This window comes from Halichoerus grypus, chromosome 8 (assembly GCF_964656455.1).
Source record: "Halichoerus grypus chromosome 8, mHalGry1.hap1.1, whole genome shotgun sequence".
In the NCBI taxonomy this organism is placed as follows: Eukaryota; Metazoa; Chordata; class Mammalia; order Carnivora; family Phocidae; genus Halichoerus; species Halichoerus grypus.
In genome coordinates this window covers 124,477,774-124,496,617 of record NC_135719.1, presented here as the reverse complement: position 1 = coordinate 124,496,617, position 18,844 = coordinate 124,477,774, and the positions used below count along the sequence as shown (strand labels likewise).

The 18,844-nt window shown below is 54.4% G+C and overlaps 1 protein-coding gene across 7 annotated transcripts in view; it reads left to right on the top strand.

Moving 5' to 3' along the window:
- MIDEAS (mitotic deacetylase associated SANT domain protein) overlaps nucleotides 1–18,844 on the top strand; it is a 65,530-nt gene that overhangs the window by 16,445 nt on the left and 30,241 nt on the right. For 2 of the 7 annotated variants that reach the window (XM_036117830.2, XM_036117828.2), the window contains exon 1: nucleotides 8,053–8,550. The exons of 2 other annotated variants lie outside the window; for them this stretch is intronic. The gene's annotated coding sequence lies outside the window, so the exon portion shown is untranslated. Of the gene's footprint in view, nucleotides 1–8,052; nucleotides 8,551–15,080; nucleotides 15,919–18,844 lie in introns of those variants that run through there. 3 more of the 7 variants (XM_078053921.1, XM_078053924.1, XM_078053920.1) reach the window with 3 other exon arrangements.

Below are 18,844 nucleotides of genomic sequence, written 5' to 3'. Positions count from 1 at the left end.
CCGGGAGCTGGGCTGGGTATCTTTATGGTGAGGAAATCCGATTCAATGGCCCTGACGTTATTATCATCATCATTGTTATTTAAACCATCTCCATCTATTTAGAGTAAACATCACACCTTTGCAATTTGTGCTGTTCAGGATTTCTCTTCTGACTGCTGCTAATGTTCCTGTGGATGTTTTAACCTAGTTTGTAAGTCCACCTTTACTATTTCTTTGTGCTGATTTTGTCACATAGCCTGATCAAATGGTTTCGTCAGATTGCTTCCATGTGCCGAGCCCTTTCAGGTTTTGTTCTGTTACCATACCATACCATAACCGGAGTGGATTTCAGTTTTGGAGGGTCTGCAAATAGGTGCTACGAGCATCGTTTGTAAAAACTCCTTTGTGATGCCATTTTAGATTATTTTCATGGAATCTGGTCTCCCAGTCATAATTACCTGATCAAGGTCTTCAACTCTTGCAACACAGTGCCAAGTCACATTCTGGAAAGGTTTGGACAGGTTCGAGGCACAGCAACATCTGTACGACTGTCTCCTGATGGCCCTGCCGTCAGCAGCTTTCTTATTCACTTATTTGCACGTGGAGTCCAGGTCATAATGGGTCCTTAATGGTGTTCTAATTTGCATATCTTAAATTGCTGGTGAGACTGTACATTCTTCCTCCTGATGATATACTGTTTGTGTTTCTTCATGTGTCAAACTCTGTTCATCTTTGTGTCTGTAGAACCTCCCCACTTCCATCTGTCTCCTTAAACCACTCTCCTATGGAGAGACACAATGTCCTGCCTTCCTTGCTCCCTCGCTCCCTCCTGGGTGGGGCCCTACCCATGGCCTGGGCTAACCGGACTCCGCACCTGCCTGGCTCACCCCCTAACTGGCTGAGACTGGTGCTCTGGGTGTGGAGGGAGGGGAAGGGGAGGGACAGACACTGGAGGCCCAGTAATGGAAGTCAAAGGGGAGGTAGGTGTGGGGCCGGGGCTTGCCTGAGTGGTTCCAAAATAGGTTCCTAAAGTGACCTCCTTGTGGGGGGCTGCTGGGGAGGTTCTGGGGGCAGCCACGCAGGATGTTAGGGCTGGAGAAGGCATTGCAGTTCATCTGGTCTAAGCGTCACCCAATCCAAGGCCCATAGGGAACAAGGACATTCTCAGTAAGAGAGGCTGGCTGGCTATAGGAGAACAGCACAGGTGAGATGATAAGTGGCCAAGGAAGCAGTGGAAAATTGGGGTGTGGGAGTCCCACTGCAGTGCTGCTCCTGTCTAATGCCACCCCCCTCGTGTAGCTACTCTGCCCCACCTCCAAGTAGGAGGGCTCAGTGTGGCCAGTGTTCCAGTTTTTTTCATGACAAACCAGAAATCCTGATTTTTTTTTTAATTTTTAAAAAGATTTATTTATTTGAGAGAAGGAGAGAGAGCAGGGGAGGCAGAGGGAGAGAGAGTCCCAAGCAGACTCCGAGCTGAGCATGGAGCCTGACACAGGGTTCGATCTCACAACCCCAAGATCATGACCTGTGCTGAAACCAAGAGTTGGACACTTAACCAACTGCGCCACCCAGGCGCCCCCAGAAATCCTGATTTTTAGTTCAAATCTCCTGATTAAAAAAAAAATGTTAATAGTAAGTTTAATTCACTTCAAATCAAACACATTATATGAGTCAAATAAAATATATCTGGGGGTGAGAATGGATTGTGAGCCTCCAGTCTGTGACTCCTAATTATTCACCTTCCTTACTGGAAAAACACAAGCCCAGGAAGGTATCCTCATATATCAGAGAGAAGGACTTGGAGAGGCCAGTGATTGAATTCCATCTGTGTGACCTTGGAAGAGGTGTTTAACCTTTTTGAACCTCAGTTTCCTTATATGTATAATGGGAATCATGGCTTCCTCTCAGGGTGCTGGGTGGACCCATTGGGCTCACATCACATCAAGCATTTAGTAGACCTTTAATAAATGTGTTGCTAGGTGCTGCATGGGACCATCCAGAAAACTAGAGGAAGAACCAGGCTTAGAACTTTGCTCTCCTGACTCCCAGTCCAGAGCTTGTTCCACATCACATTGGCCTGCTTCCATGGGAGTTTCTGGAAGTGTCTGGAACAGGGGTCCTTCTGATCCCTGTGAAATTGCAAATCACTTTATGAAAGCTTGATTGCCGCACAGCTCCTGAGCCCAGGCAGTGGATCCTCTCAGCTCTGTGGACTTTGCCTTGTGGGCTCCAGTACCCAGGAGATTGAGGCTCGGTAGTAGTGGTGGTGGTAGGAGTAATAGCAGTAGGAGTGGTGGTAATAGTGGTAGTGGTGGTAGCAGTAGGAGTATTGAACCTGAGACACCAGTAATTATCAGATGCACCGTTATTTTATGTACAACTAAGAAAGAGAAAAAGCTGCTGATTAAACCATGACATGCACTCTGAAAAAAAATTTAAAAAAATAAACCATGACATGCTCTGTTGGTTGTAAGATGCATCCTGATTTCGGAGAGGTTAAAACGTGCATTTGGAATGGAAGAAATAGTAATGAAAGCAGTGATGATGATAATAATAATAATAATAATAATAATGTTACATTTTATTGCTTACCTCAAATTTTCACATGTATTCTTTTATTTGTGCATTTATCAACAAGAATTTACTGAGTACCCACCATGTGTAGGTGCCAAGGATACAAGGCGACTAAGATCTAGACTGTGCTCTGATCCTAGTAAGGAGATAGCTCAATAAGCAGAACAATATATCAGGATGGAGGAAAGATGAACAAGGGGGTGCCACGGGAGTTCCTTAGGAGCAGGGACAGAGGCAGTGAGGGGTGCCTGGGACTGACTTAGGAAGTGCTTTCGGGGAAGGGGATGAAGGAAGCAGGCTAGAGCTGGGGAGGACGTTATGCAAAAGCAAAAGAAGGATGTGCCGCAGCTGGAGCTCGATAGCTTCAGCCAGACCCCACAGGGATCCCAGAAGTATGACTTGCACCATCACAGAATTGGTTCCACCTTGAGATGAGGGGGCTGAACTTTTCGACCCATCCCCTTGCCCCACCCCCTAGTCAATCACTGGCTCTAGAGCTCTCTGCCAGCAAAGGCTCCCTTTGAAAAGGGGGCAGTTATGAACCCTTAGTAAGTAACACAGTAGCTGGGGGATTGTGCACCAGTCTGATAAAGGAGATCCAGGAGGGCTCCAGCTGTATGTACTCCAGTGGCCTTCCTCTGCTTGGAGTGGTCAAGGAAGGCTTCCTGGAAGAGTTGCCATTGAGCTCAAGTCTGATGGGAGACTAGGGGTGTGGGTTTACCTGTGGATGAAGGTGCGGGGAGGAGGAGCATGTGTGAGCAAGCAGGCGTCTTGAAGAACTTCAGCTTGTTTGGCTGTGTGGCCCTGGGGCTGGGAAGTAGGACAGAGCCAGTCATGCCTGAAGTGTCCACACCTAACAGTTTGGCTAACGGGCTCAGCCTTTTGTGGAAGAATGCTGGGAACTATTGAAAAGGGATGTAAGGGCTCTAATGGCAGTGAGGATGGTGAGTGTGCGAGGCCAGAAGCAAGGGGATCGATCCGGAGATGAGAAAAAACAATGGCCAACACTTACAAAAGACTTCATGTGTGCCACATACTGTGAAGCTCTTGTCTCCATTTTGCAGATGAGAAAACCAAGCGGTTAAGGAACTTGCTCAAGGTCATCAAGCTAGCATGAGCCAAGATTTGGATTTAGGTCTCAGCTTTTGCTCTTAACCTGTACAGTCCCATGAACACGAGCTTGGGATTCTAGTCCATGACCTATCAGTATTTGTTTTCATTTAAAAATAATGTTTTTAAAGCATGCCCCATTGCACACACTCGATCTTGTGGGTCCTGTTCCTCCTGGCCCACGGCCACAAGGTAGGGAAGCTGAGCTCCCGCGAATAGCCAGTGACGGAGTCTGTCTGGGGCTGGTTCCGCAGGGGGCGTGGAACCGCGCTGAAAGGAGGCCTTGGCTCTGTGAAGAAAGGGTGCTTCTGTCCCCGTGGCCCTGCTGGCCCGCCCTCCCTGGCAGCCACACCTGTTGTGTCCTTCCCACTACGCCCAGCCAGACGTTGCTCCCAGAGTGACAGCAGCAACTGGGGACATCTGCAGAAGCTCCCTCTCAGGCCTGACAATGGCACTAAGAACCTAGCCCGGGCCTGCAAGAGAGGGAGGTGGAGGCGAGGGTAGGTGGGAGGGCCAAAGGATGCAGCCAGCTGTGGGCTGGTGTGGCAGGCGTGGCCCTGCCCCAGAACAGGTGACGTAAATGTGAAAGGAGGAGGAGGGTCTCCCGGGTTTTCAAGGGTAAAAGAGAAGACAGTGCAGGGACTTCGTGGCACACGGTGGCTTAACTTACTGGCTGGGGTGGTTTTGAGCTCCCTGCCCCCTCAGAAAGGACATGACAAAAAGGGGTGAGGAGAAGGCAATGGCCATCCAAAGAGCATCCCTCCTCAGGCTGGTGGGTGGCATTGGGGAAGAAGAATGGTAGAAAGGACACGAAGAGACTGGGAGGCGAGCCTTGGAGGGACACCCGGATGGAACTCCGTGTCAGGGTTGGAAAGAGTCTGGGCTGAGCCCAGCAGAGGGTCACCCTGAGGCGGATGGGGATGGACTCAGGGGTCTTCAGGGGGGGAAAAGATCTTGCCTGAACTAGGTTCTTGAAAGAAAGAAGCTAGTTTTCAGAGAAGGGGATATAGGCTAAAACAGCAGAAATAAGAACAGTTGTAACCCCTTAAGTGTACATAGCATGATACCGTCATAAAGCAGTTTTTTTGCCCTTGGAATTCTCCCAAGCCCATAGAAGGTGTGTGTGCTCTCATTGTCCATGTAACAAATTCAGTACATCTGTTATGGGCCCAAAAAAGTGAGGCTCAGAGGTGTCAACTTTCCTAAGATCACGCAGGGTGTTAGCGGTAGTTTGGCAAGACTCCGTCCTGGTTCACTGTTTTTCCCACAACCTTTCTTCTGTTGTAACTGTAGGTAATGAGGTCTTCGAGGCGGCACCTTTATTCTGCAAAGGGAAACGACAGCGGGGACACAAGGAACCCAGCACTGTCGATTTGTAATTTCCCCAACTGTATTTGTTCCTCAGTTCCCCAGACTCCAGTAAAGGTTGCTTATTCGCTGAAACACACCATTTGTGCTGGCCTCCATGGAAAGATCCTGACAGAGAAGGGACAATGGAAAAAGGGCAGGAATGCAGGCTGGGGTTTGGGGGGAAGAAAACCCCTGTTGAAATAGTGACTGATGGCAGCAGAAAGTTCATGGAGGTGGGTGTGTGGGTAGGGACGACCTGGCTTCCTTGGAAGCTTTTTTTCCCCCTCTTAATAACACCTTTATTGGAATATAATTCAATACCACAGAATTCACCCTCGGAAGCTTTTTAATGGTCTTGGGCTGTCCCAGAAGTGGACACTGCTGATGGCCACTCGGGGCAGTGACGGGCACTCGGAGCCAAGTCCAGAGAGCTGGTGCAGCCCCAGGAAGCCTCTGTAAGGCCATTTTCTGCCTTCATCGGGACCCAGAGTTTGTAAGCCTGTCTTGGGTGCTTTGCCTCCCACACTCCCTGGGACCTGGAGCTCTGTGCTCCTCTCTTCCCTGCAGCTTGTAAAGGTCGAGAGAAGCCCGCTCTATGGGGAAAGTCCCTAGAACACCTTATTTTCTTCTCCAAAGGGCACCCTTCTTGGCTGCCCCAGAGACTAGAGCTTCTAAAACCAAAACTTTCACTTCACATGTCAGTGATTCTGCACTGTCATATCTGCAGCCAAACTGACCTCCAGGGCTTTCTCGGAAGAGCTGCAGCTGTCTGTGCACATCCTCATCGGCCTGCCTGTGGGAGGCGGACTTCTCCTGCAGGGGGGTGGGGGGGCGTCGGACACCATCTTGAGCCCTCCTCCCCTGCACGGACATGTGCCCCTTTCCTTCCCCTCCTCTTTCTGAAATGGCCTGAGTCTGGAAGTTGAGTTGGGGTGAAGGGATGTGCTGTCCCCAGATGAGCGGGACTCCTCCGGGTCCCTGACTTCTGTTTCTTATGCACCCCTGCCACCTTCCCCCCCTACTCCTCCTGCTGCTTCCTGGGCCTGGGGCCCAGCAGCCCCGGGCCCAGCAGCGCGGCGTGGGACAGGGAGGAAGTCCTGGCGGGACGAGGCTGAGTGAGGAGTGCCCTTTGGAGTGGCTCCCACTCGTTCCCTTGAGGTTGGGCCCTGGCTTCATGGTGGCAGGCTCTTCTAGGAATGTGCTTCCCAGCTGGGTTTTCTGGTTGGTTGGGAACATCCCTGGGCTTGCTCTGGGCTGGCTTGAGGCCAGATTTCAGGGTTAGGCCCTGGGGGAGGGGGAGAGGAGGACAGGATGGCCAGAGGCCTGCAGACCTGGCAGCCGTGGGCACTGGACACCAAGTGGCTTTGCTTTTGCTTCCCTCACTTGGATGAGGTGTCAGTGGGAATGAAGAAATCAGACAAATGGAAAGAAACAAAAAGCCTTTACACCAAACCCCTGCCTAGGAGTCCTGAGAGTCTAGCCTCTACTTGGGGGCCGGGCCTGCATGCCTGAGCACCCCAGTCCCTCAGCTGCTCACTGTCTTCCTCTGGGGGAGCTGGGAAGAGGAACAGAGAAGTGACAAATGTTTGGCTTGCCCTGTGATCTTGCGCAAGTCACTTAACCTATCCAAACCTCCGTGTGCTCGTCCATAAAACGAGGGGGATAAAACTCTCACACACGTAGGGTTGTTGAGTAGGCTGTGTGTGGGGACGCACTTTGAGTATTGTCAGGAACAATACCGTCATTGCAGATGCTAAATCCTAGAGCCTGGGCTTTTCTTTGTTGGAGGCGGGTTCCCTGGCTCCTCCATTCACTTTTTATAATCACGGAATCCTGGATTTTAAACTGGAAGGGAGGTCATCTGGTGCAGTCCCCTGGCATAATTATCTCTATTTGGAAGATGAGACTGCTTTAGGTAGTTCTTCTTTTGCCATTTCTGTTCTACCCTGGTACAGTAAGCCCTCTTCCTCCTGGGTGAGGTGTGAACTCTGGGTGCACAGAGGTGCTCCAGCCAGCAAAGGGGTGCTCCTCAGGAGCAAGGGTGGGTCTCTGTCATCTGCTCCCCAGGGGCAAAGGCCCTTGCCCTGCAGGCTCAGAGGATCTGGGAGAATCCCATTCCACTGCCTCTCCCCCTTCTCCCTGAGAAAGCAAAAGATGCACTTGCTCCTCAGGACTGGCCACGGGGGAAAGCAGCTGCCAGGACATGGTGTTTTTTCCTTCAAAGGCAAACCTCCTTCTGACCCATCTCTTTGGGAAAAAAACCCCAAAAACAAATGGAAAGAACCTCCCCTGGGCTTTCTCCTGGCCCTGGAGCTTCACTGAATGTAGGGGCCAAGAAGAACCTCCTGAGCAGCAGAAATGTTTCTCATCTTCCCACCAGCCAGGCAAGGGGGCATGGGATTGGGGGGGGGGGCGGTTAGGCGGGAAGGGAGGGGAAATGTGGGCATGCAGTGAAAAGCTGCCCCAACTGCCTTCAGTTGCTATAATGAAACCCAGGAGCTTTTCATCACCTCAGTAACTGGGTCTTTTATAGGGGCTGGGACGTTTCTCAATAACCTTTACACCACTAGGATGCTGGTGAGCCAAAAGTGAAACTTGGGGAAACTTAAATAAAGTGCCTTAGAGAGGACTGTGCATGATTTACCGTATCCAAAACCAGAGTTCTCTTTGTGGAAGAAAGCGACTTGTGTCCTCCCCAACATCACATACACACTTTCCTGGCAGGCCCGATGGGTTTCCAAGCATTTCGTCACCGTCTCCTTCTGACCTTGATGTGAAAGGAACGAGCCGCGTGGCCTGTTGGTTCCAGCAAAGCCATCGGGGGCGCCGGCCTGGGCTGAGGGAGGAGGGCGACCCACTCGGGAGTGGAGGCGAGGTCTGCTGGAAATCCCCAGCCCGGACAGCCGCCCGAGGTTTAAGGACGCCTTCTCCGGCCTTATTTGGTCGCAGGAAGTGGGCGGCGCCAGGCCTGCCGGCTGTGAGGCCGACCCGAGACAGTTGTGCTGATGAAGTGGTGGAGCTGGTTCCTGCTCGCCGCCGTGCCGCGCGCGCCGGCCGGCCGCTGGGCGCTCCGCGCTCCCAGCCCGGAGTTGTGCAATCCTTTGTAGCACGCCAGAGAGTCCTCCTCCTTCGCTGTTGCCTCTCGCCCTCTCTCTCTCTCTTTTTTTTTCAAGCTGTGAGCTCAACCGATGAGTCAGAGCAGTGCAATCCTGACACTGCATCGCAGGACTGGGGGTGACACGGAGGGAGGGAGAGCGATCGCGAGGCAGACACCGCGGGCGCGGGGTGCGCCGAGGCTCCTGCGCCGCAAGCGAGGGGTGACAGCCCGCGCGTCCCGCCCGGGCCCCGCCAGCAAACTTCCCAGCCTTGGGAGGCGCGGGCTGGCGGAAGCCCTGCGAGCGCCGCGGGGAGGCGGAGGCGCCTGTTTGTTTTTAAAATCGGGAGTGCGTGCAGGCGGCTGGAGCCTGGGAGGCGACCGAAGGCGGCGGCCCGCGGCGGAAGGGGGACAGCCGATGCTGGAGCTCGGGCAGGAGCGGGGTAAGTGGGGTTGCCCGGCCGGCGGCCGAGGCCTGCACGCGGCGAGGCGCAGCCCGCCCTGGCGGCGGCGGCCCAGGGACCCCGGGCTGCGCGCAGGCGGTGGCGGCCGGGCGCGCGGGCTGCAGCTCTGCAGGCGCGGCCGGGCGCGGGGGCGCGGGGCTGCGGGGGGCGCGGCGCGTCAACTTCTGCGGCCTGGGCGGCCGGGGCGGGGTGTGCGTGTGTACGTGCGTTCGCCGCCCCGCAGCCCGCGCCTCCGCGGCCCGCACCGCCGGCCCGCAGCTGCGTGTGCCGCGCCAGCCCGCCGTGTTTGTGCAGCTACGCAGCTCGCGCGCGGCCCCCGCCCACCCGGGCGCGGCCCCGGCAGGAAAACCCTCTCGAGCCGCCTGGCCCGCCGCGGTGGCGGCGGCGGCGACTCGGTATTACGGCTGCTCCTCCGCCGGAGAGAAACGTGGTGTCCGGGGGGACCGGCTTGCGTGACCGAGCCCAGGCCCCGGAGGCGTCGGGAGGGGCTCGCGCGAGCTGCGGGAACTTGGCGCGGGAGCCCCTTCCCCACGTCCTGCCAGTGTGCACGGCAGAGTGGACAGGGAAACTGTGCCCGCGCCGGGAGTTTGGGGGAACAGACGTGCAGGGGCGGCGGGGAGCTGGGGCAAGTGCAGCAGAGGCCTAAGCTGGAGCGCTTAGGGCGGGCGGGCCGGCCTCACCCCGCGCACCCCGGCGCTGCGGGCGCACCTCAGACCTGTCATCCTTCTCGCCCGCCCCCGCACGCCCGCGCCTTTGCGGCCTGCCCAGCTCTCCGCGCGCCTCACCGCGTGCTGTGTTTGTGGGTGCCCGCCCGGAACTCGGGGGCCCGGGTTTTGTCTGGTCCCCGCACATGGCCGGCTTGGTGGAGGTAGTCATATCCTCCCAACTCAGGCTTACAGGAGCGTGTGCACCAGGTTGCTCCCTCCTTGGGGCCCCCCACCCAAGCCTCTGGCTAAGGGCCTGGTGCCGCCCTGGGATTTTGAAGCCTCAGCCCCAAGGAAGGCAGACCTGGAGGAAGTACCTGCCTCCTGCCAAAGTGGAGGCTCCTGGGTACTCCAGCCCAGCCTCCAGAGCAAGCTGCTGGAAGGGTGAAAGGGGAAGTTAGTCGCCCCATTTAAAACTTTGTTGGTCACAACTTTGGTGGCTACTTCCTGCTTCCACCATCCCACATCGGATCAGTGTGCCAACCTGTGGAGCCTGGCTCTGGGGCCGGTGGGATGGGAGGAGAGCTGGCTTGCGGTGGCTGACTGTGGAGGCCTCCGTGGCACGTGTGTGCAGGGGATCCCTGTTGGCAATTGTGGCTGGGGGGAGGGGAGGTCTGGCTTGCTCCAGCAGGGGGAGCCTGGCCTGGTGGCAGCCTGGAGGGCTGGCCTCTCCTTGTCCCTGCAGCTTCAGGATTGAAGCTCAACTGGAGGCCTGGTGAAGGTGGAGGGACTGCAGCTCTGAGGAGAAGCCTCTCCTCCCCTGTGGGGCCAGGCTGAGGAGAGAATGCCACCTGTCCTGCTCCAGAACCTCCCAGGAATGGTGTGGCACAGAATCAGAGAAATGCACCCTTTCCACAGGCAGTTAGATGGCTTCAGGACCAAGGGGGAAAAGAGAAACCTTTCCAGGTTGCGAATTTACCGGTCCTCTTTTTCCTCCTGCTCTGGACAGTGAATAATAGGGGTGTAAACATTCAATTACTGTGATAAACCATCTCATTGCATGGTCCAGGCCCTGTCTCCATTGTAATTGGATTGGCCTCTGGCTGGTTACTGTGATCTGAGTAGCTCCTAGGGGACAAGGGGGTGAAGAACCTAGAGGGTGCCCCCCCCCACCATACAGCTTGCTCTGGGACAGTCTGCCCACTGCCCGCTGTGGCTTTTCCAAGTGCCAGGCAGAACTCTCACCTCACTTTAGGAAAGGGTGCCCTGGAATGAAAAAAAAAAAAAAAAAGGCATATGCAGTTACAGATTCAGTTAAGGGCTGCCTGTGCCCGCAGAACCCAGGGAAGGGCTGCCCTGTGGGGCCAGGAGAAGAGAGGAGTGGGAGAAGGATGGGGGGGGAGCACCTGGGGCATAGTATCTTGGAAGGGGAATGGGCCAGTCTGGGAATCTGGCCTTAATGGCCCCTCTCCTGCAGCTTGGGTCCCCCAGGAGGAAACCTTGCTCGCGGAGCAGTGGGATGGCCACAAGTAGCTGGGAGATTCCTGCTGATCCTTTTAGGCCTGTTTCAAATGACACTTATTTGGAGATGCCTCAGCCTTCTTCTGAACACTCATTTCCGCCTTATGTAGTCATCTGTGTACATACTGTACTGCGATGCTCAAAACATAAACTCACAGAGTCTCTGAACTCCTTTGCACGGTTGCAGTGAAGTTTCTGTACGTGAAACGCCGAAAGTCCATTTCGGGATTACCATAATCTCTGCCCTAGTGTATGTTCTGTGTTGTTCTCACAGTGCCTGGCTTCTAGTAGGTGTTTAGTATATGTTAGTTGAACAAATGAATGAAAGATCTCCGTGAGAAAAATGAGGGCTTGTGTGGGGTGGGCCCAGTGAATCCCGATGCTGGGATTCATAACATTGGTTTCAAGAGGGTCAGTCCACGAGTGAGTCTGGTGCCGGTGAACCCAGTTTCTTGGCCCTGCACTACAGCTGGCCTTCCAGAGAGCTGGAGAATATATCTGATCGTTCTGACCCCAGAGGGACCTCGGAGTGAAAGAGTGTGAAGCCTCCTGCCTGGGAATCTGCTAACCTGGGCATTTCCTTTGGCCAGGCCAAATTGGCGTCCTTTCTGTGTGTGTGTGCATGTGTGTATGCACGCGAGTATCAGTATAGAAGCAGCTGGGGGGCTCCATTCCTCCCTGACTCACCATAGGCTGCAGGAAATGCAGCCAGGGGTTGCATTCCAATGGAGGGGTTGCTCCTGCCCAGTGGAGCAGTGACTCTGTGCGGCTGAACTAAATAAACTGCACACAGGGCTGGAGCTAGGTGGACCTGAAATCCCCAGGTCTTACTTAAGGGATCTGCGTTTGCGTTCGAGGCAACATTCAGGATACCCTGAGACTGTGAGCTCATTTTATGAATCAGAGGCATTACAGCATAACTTTGGTGTTGGAAACTGCTATTTGGAATCCAGATCACCCTCCCTCTACCCCAACACACGCACACTTACAGGGGCTCTCACAGCCACACACTTGGGAGTGAGAACAGTTAGTGGGGCGTCAGTTCGGATTCCAGAGCCATCAAGCAAAATTTGGCCACACCCAGTTCCGCCCCCACACTCAGAACACCATTCCTGGATGGTGTGTGGACAGTAACCTGGGCAGTGACTATGAAGGAAGCTCAGTAGGTGCACAGGAACGAGGACTGGGCAGACCTGGGCTTCCTACTCCAGCTTCTCTACTTCCTGTGTGGCTTTGGGCATTGCTTAACTTCCTGAGCCTCAGTTTCCTCACCTGTAAAATGAGGATGATAATAGGTAATAGATAACCCTTGACTTCGTAGGGTTGCTGTGCAGGTTAAACAAGATCATGCATGCAAAGTGGTGCATAGTAGGTACTCAACAGATGGTGGCTATCATTTCACTGGTCCCTCCCAAGTTCAGCTGTTTGCCTTTTGCTCTTCCCAGGGAAGAGGAAATGAAGCGTGTCCTGCTTATGGTAGGAGGATGCTCCTCCAGGGCATTGGGGCCTGTGTGAATGAAGCTCCTTTTATAACTCCCTAGGCCCTGGGTAGAGCTGTGTGATCCTCGCCCACCTAGATGGGCCCAGATCCTGGTGCCTATGTGCTTTTGCAAGGGATTCTGTCCCTGCAGCCCAGAGTTAAGGGCTCAACTTCCCAGAGATCAGATTGTGCTCTCGGGAACCTACCCGCCCAGGCCTCAGGCTGAACTGCTCACGTGGGTGGGAGGAAGGCTGCTTTCTCAGCCACGGAAAAAGTCCCCTTGTCTTTGCTTCACCTGAAGCCTCCCAGTGTGACCTCAGTGGAGGCTTGGGTGGAGCTGAGGGTGGGAGTTGTCCCTCTAAAGAGCACTGTGGCTCTTTCACCAATTGAAATAGCAGGGGTGGAGTGGGGTAGGGGGGTGGGGGAGACACCGAGATATTATATAAGAAGAAAGTTGGCACATGTCAAAAAAGAGCTGGGTTTTTGCTGGGGTGGGGGTGGCGGGTCTCCCTGAGGGACTCGATTACCGGCTGTGGTTTGCGAGGGGAGTGGGGAGCTGGTGGGGAAGAGGGGGGCTGGGGGCCTGAGGCTTCCCTGGCAGCCCTTCTTGCTCTTGCTCTTCCTGGAACATAGCCCCGTGCTGTGGCCGGCTGGGGAAGGTGCTCCCTGTTCCCTCTGCCTTTCTCCCCAGCCGCTTGTGGGGAGCTTGTGGGTTATTTTTTCCAGGCTGTGCTTCTTCCTCCAGGAGTCTCACGAAGCGGGGGAGGGGAGCAGCCAGGGCAAGATTTGACCAGGCCAGAGCTTGGAGAGGGGGAAGGATACCAGGCTTGCAGCCAGAAGGGGGTTCCCTGTGAGGCTGCCCAACTTCTCTGGGGAAATGGGGTCCGGAGAGGAAGGAAGATGGTGAGGGATTTCGATTCCCAGTTTTTTCCAGCAGTTGGGCAGACAGAGGCCCAATCCAGCCTGCTGTTGCCAGAATTTGTCAGTTCCTTGAGGGGGAGGGCCCCCGAGCTCAGAAAGGAGCTCAGAAAAGCTTAAGTGATAACTGGCAACTCTTGAGAGTGCATGTAGGCTGGCTTTTCTCCCCCCTTTCTTCTCTCCTACCTCTTCCTCCTCTTCCTCCTGTCCCTGGTCCTGCCCCCCCCCCCCCCCAGCCTTCTGGCAGCTCCTGGGGAATGTACCTGACTACTGCTCAGCTCCTCCTCCCCACCTGACCTTGCTGTGTCTGACCTCCGCAGCTGGGCCCGGGTCACAGTCCTGGGCTCCCCAGCTCCCAGGAGTCATGCCAGAGCTGGAAGACACTGTGGGACATGGAATCCCACTCCTTCGTTTTCAGATGGGGAAGTGCAGAGACAGTGAGTTGCTTGAGGTTCCCCTCTGTGTCCACTTTCACCTGGGGCGGGTGGAAAGAGGAGCTGCTCCAGCGTCCCGCCCCTGGTCCCTGTCCCTCCCAGTTTGGAAGGTGGGAGGGCTGCCCAGAGGAGTCGTCTGCCGCTCCTGGGTGTGGCTCAGTCCCCGGCTGGCTGCTGGCTCCCTGCTTATTTATTTGTGTGTGTGTGCATGCCTGCGTGTGTGTGTGCGTGCGTGTGTGTGTGTGCGCGCGCGTGTGTGTGTGTTTCGTGGTTGGGAGACTGGATCTGAGTGAAAGCAGAAGTACCCATGCTATGTCAACTATGTGACAGGCAGATGGGACCTTATGGGGACAGTCGGGAGAGGAAGAAAGGGGGCCGAGGCCTCCGCTGCATGGTGCTCTTTCTGCCCCCGCCTCAGTGCTTGCACGCTGGAGCATAAACAGCCCTTCCATGTTGCTAGCAGCTGCCTTTCCTTGCTGGCTTTGGGCAGAAGAGGTGCCAAAAATAACCAGGCGGGCACTTGCACTTGTGGGACATTCACTGTGGTCGCCTTGGGACAGGCTTACTGGCCGTCTACAGGCCGGGGTGCCCTTGGCGTCCCTGCTCATACTTGCTCTAGCCACCCCTCTCCCCAGCTTCCCTCAGGTGATGGTACTTTCCCTTTTATTGCTTTTCTTCGGGTGAGCCCAGGAGGGTGGAGGCTCCATGATGGGCCCGGATGCTCTGCCCGGTATCATCCGGGGACTCTTGTCTCACCACGTCCCTGTAGGCTCTGCCGGCGCAGCGGAGCCCGGGAGGGGCCTGTGCTGGCTGTGCCCCTCCTGCGTCCCTAGGCCAGATGCCCCGCGTGCCTGCAGAACCCGACACCATCGCTGGGACCGCTCAGCTCCTTGTCCTGCTCTCGAGGGCCGGCCCTGTGCTCAGCCAGCTGCGGGACTGAGAGCATCAGACGATTCAGGTCCTCCCGGGGTGTTGAAGACTGATAATGATGCTACTCCTGCCCAGCAGAGGGGAAAGGAAAGCACATTTATTGAGCTTTTACTTTGTGCCAGGCGCTCCATATATGTGCTAACCTCATCTAATTCCATGGTAACTATGAGGCGAGGATATTGTGCCCATTTACTGATAGGGAAACTGAGACCCACAGACAGGCTGGTGATTGGAGAAGCTGGGATGCATTTTGTCAGACCCTAAAGCCCTGGCTCTTTTTACCCTGCAGCTCACACTTCCTTGGGCTGTTTTCACGTGCACAGGGAACAATGCTTTGACCCTTGGAATGAAGTGCTGATGGTAGGAATTCAGGCTCCTTTAGACCCGCTGATTAGGGGAGATATTTTGGGCTGGGAAGGGCAGGGGAAGACCCCTCTGAGGCCTCCCTCTCCAAACACTTCACAGGGCCGTCAGAAGCCCAGCCTGAGCCACAAGGCCCTCCTGCAGAGGGCAACAGACACCTGAGGGTCAGCTGTGGGTGTGTTGGCTGGCGGGGGGGGGGGGGTTGCTCATGCATGGGAGGAATGGAAAGGCTTGGCTTAGGTCTCCCTGAGACTTTCCAAGTATCTCCTCCTCCCCAGACATCCCAGCCTCTGTAGTCAGCCCTGGGATCAGTTCTAGGACCGTAGGCCGGGGGTAGGTGGGATCTTGGGTCTCTCTTCCTGGCTGTTGGGTCTGACCCCTGGGGTCCATCATTCCAGCAGGCTGGGCCCTGCTCTCAGGGAACCTGGTTGGTGTGTACTTGGGGCCTGGGCTGGATGATCTGCCGGTGCCTGGTGCCAAAGGCCTCTGGGTGTATTTCAGGAACAATAAAGAATAAATCAACACAGGAAAAAAGGCCCTGCAGCAGCTGCTCAGAGACTGAAGAAATGCATGGAATGTGTGAGCATTTGGCAGAGGCCCTGGATCTTGACCGGGGCTTGAGAAAGGGCGCGGCTCCGACTGGCTGGCTGGGCCAGTGAGGCAGGCGGCTCTGCCCACCTCGTAGCTCTTCGTGGAGGCCCAGGCAGCCATGCTGACACCCCCTCTGCTGGCAGCAAGTTTTTGTGCTTTTCAGTCACTAGCAGATATTGGGGAGCCATATTGTCCCCACTCTTTTCCTCCAGACCAGCAAGACACCCTCCTCACTGCCTGCCCCAAGCCACCAAGTTGGTCTTGGCACCTTCTGGAGCTGACCACACAGGAGATCCTGGGCCGATGCAGACACCACACGCTAGACAGCCCTGTTCACCTCCCTCCCAAGAAGGACATGAGCCAAACATCAAGAACCTGGGATTGCCCGGAAGTGCTGGGTGTGAGAACATCCACCTGGGAGGCCCCGACCACGCCTCTACCCCAGTAATCAGCTGTGTGTCCTTGGGCAAGTCACTTCACCTCTTAGGGCTTCAGTTTTATTCACCATGAAATAGAGATGTGGACCAATGATTTTTGGAGCGGGTGGGCATTGTCTGTCTCCCTTAATTAGGATGTGCAATGAACAGCCCTTATTTAGGAATTCAAGTTCTTGAGAGGAAGCCTTTCCGAGAGCGCTATGCAAGAGGCAGGTTGCTAGGCTTGGGGCTGATACTCAGTGTCCTGGGTGGGGGAGGGGGCATTGTCACCAGGAGGAACCCAGTCACGGAGCTGACCTGAGCCAGACTTTAGGGTGCCAGGGGAAGGGACAGGAGCCTGCGTCCCTTGAGGGCTTAGGTTGTCTGACAAGCAGGGGAGAGTCAAGGTTTTACGTGTAAAGAGCTGTTTGCCAGCCGTGGATGTGGGGTTGGGGAGTGTGGGAGGGGTGTGGCTTCCTCCTGAGCAGAAGGTGTTGGGCCTTCGACAGACGGTCCCCTGTGGTGGTGATCACCAGTAGCCTCTTCATTTTCAAAGCCGCTCACTTTCCGCGCCTCTCTCAGCCACCATACTTGCCCAGCCACGCTTCCAGAACACCACGGTGGTTCTCAGGCCCGCTGAAGCTGCTCTCCAGGGAGATGTGAGCAGTCCAGGGGCTGTGCCATGGATCCCAGCTGCCAAGCAGGAGGCTGAGCCTGAAGCCCTGGGGAGGAAGTTTGCAGAAAGGGCCGTGGGTTCCAGTCCCTGCCTCACCTCTATACTCCTGTGGCCTCGGGCAAGTGACTGGACCCTTTGGATCTTCAGGTTCCTCCATGGAAAAAGGGGGAGAATACTAACACCTACCTTATTTTTTAAGCAGCGTCACGGGTAGAGCGCTTAGCACCATCTTGGCACATAATAGCACCCTTAGGAAATGTTAGAGATGCTGATGGGGGTAAAGGAGAAGGCCTTATTTTTTTTGTGATGTTGGGATTTCACCTTGGCTCCAGGCCCTGCCCAGTGTCTTGCCAAAAGGTGTGGCCTGCCTAAGTGGAAGCAGGAAGCCTTGTTATTGGAGTTCTTGATTCTGGGCCCTGCTCTGCTCCCGGCTGTGCATCCGCAGCCTAATTTCTTTCCTTCTCTGGCTGCTTTGTGGAACGAGGAATGGACTAAGTGAACATTGGCAACCCTTAATATTTGGAATCTGTTCAGCTTCCCCAGCTGGGCCCGGCTTTGCCGGTTGGCTCTGAAGAGAGGCACTAACCACCTTTCTCCATGTGGTATGGAGGCTCTTATTCCAGCGAGTGAGAATCTACTGAGCCTGCTGCTCCTGACTCACCTCTGCTGTCCCCTTCCCTCAAAACCCTGTGGGCTTCCGGGGGCTTTTACAGATAGCCCGTTTCTGACAGACTGGGGCTGGGATCATTTCTTGGTGGGAGTGTCACAGACTACGCTCCACTTGGAAGTGCTCCCAGGAAAAGCAACAGGTGGGAGGGAGCGTGATTGAAGGGGAGGGTCCACAGCTGGCTTTGGGGGGTTCTCATGTGTAGCATTCCTTCTGAAGCCCACAACAAGTGTGGAATTGGGATTTTTCTGGAAGAATGATGGAAAGACCAGGAACTTTGAAGGCAGACAACAGGGACCTGCATCTTGCTTCTGCCACTTGAGCAGCAGAGCCTCGGGTTTTTTTGTCTAGAATGGAGACAATAAGATGCCTAGATGGGAAGTTTGTAAGCATGGATTAGGGCATGTCAAGTGCCTGGCATGGGGCAATTGCTCTATAAATGTTTGCTTCCTTCCTTTTGGATATTCTGTAGACTGGCAGGGGGAGTGAAAATATTTGCCTGTGGCCTTTTTCCCCGGGGAGAAGCAGGCTGCATAACAAGCTGTTACAGCCCCACAGGCCTCTCCCTCCCACGGCTGTTTTGATTCTAGGGTCAAGCTTGGGGTCAGGTGCAGTGTGTGTCCGGTATGGGGGATGGGAGAGGGGCTACCCGGGCATTTGCAAAACTCTTGAGATCTGCAGCTTCCTAGGGCTGTGTCCAAGGCGTAGAGAGCGTGATCTGAGGGAGTGGACTTGCTGGGCTGGGAGAACTTGACAAGTTACTTATAACCTTCATTTCCTGTAAATTCCCCACATTTCCTTCTGTTGTTGATTTTTAATTCCGTTTCATTTTGATTGGAGAACATGCTTCATATGGTTTCACTTCTTTTGAATTTATTGAGACTTGTTTTATAGGCTAATTTATGATCTATCCTAGAGAATATTCCATGTGTTCTTGAGAAGAATGTGTATTCTGCTGTTGTTGGGTGGAATGTTCTGTAGATATCTGTTAGGTCTAGTTGCTTCTTGGTGTTGAAGTCTTCTGTACCTTGTTGATCTTCTGGCTAATTGTTCGGTCCATTATTCAAAGTGGACCGTTATTGAAGTCTCCAGCTATTACTGTTGGATTGTCTTGTCTCTCCCTTCCATGCTGATAGTTTTTGCCTAGTATACTGGGACTCTGTTGTTAGGTGCATGTATGTTTCTAATTGTAATATTCTCTTGAGGGATGGATGCTTTTATCATTATAAAAGGCCCTTCTTTGTCTCTGGAAGAATTTTTGTCTTAAAAGTCTATTAGCATAATATTAGCATGGCCAGTCCTGCTCTCTTTGGTTACCCTTTATATGGTCTATCTTTTTCCATCCATATACTTTCAACCTATTTGTGTCCTTGAATCTAAAGTGTATGTCTCTTGTAAACAGCATATAATTGGATCGTGGTTTCTTTTTTTTTTTTTTTTTTTTAAGATTTTTTATTTATTTGACACAGAGAGACACAGCGAGGTTTGAAAGAACACAAGCAGGGGGAGTGGAGAGGGAGAAGCAGGCTTCCCGCGGAGCAGGGATCCCGATGTGGGGCTTGATCCCTGGACTCTGGGATCATGACCTGAGCCGAAGGCAGACGCCTAACGACTGAGCCACCCAGGCGCCCCG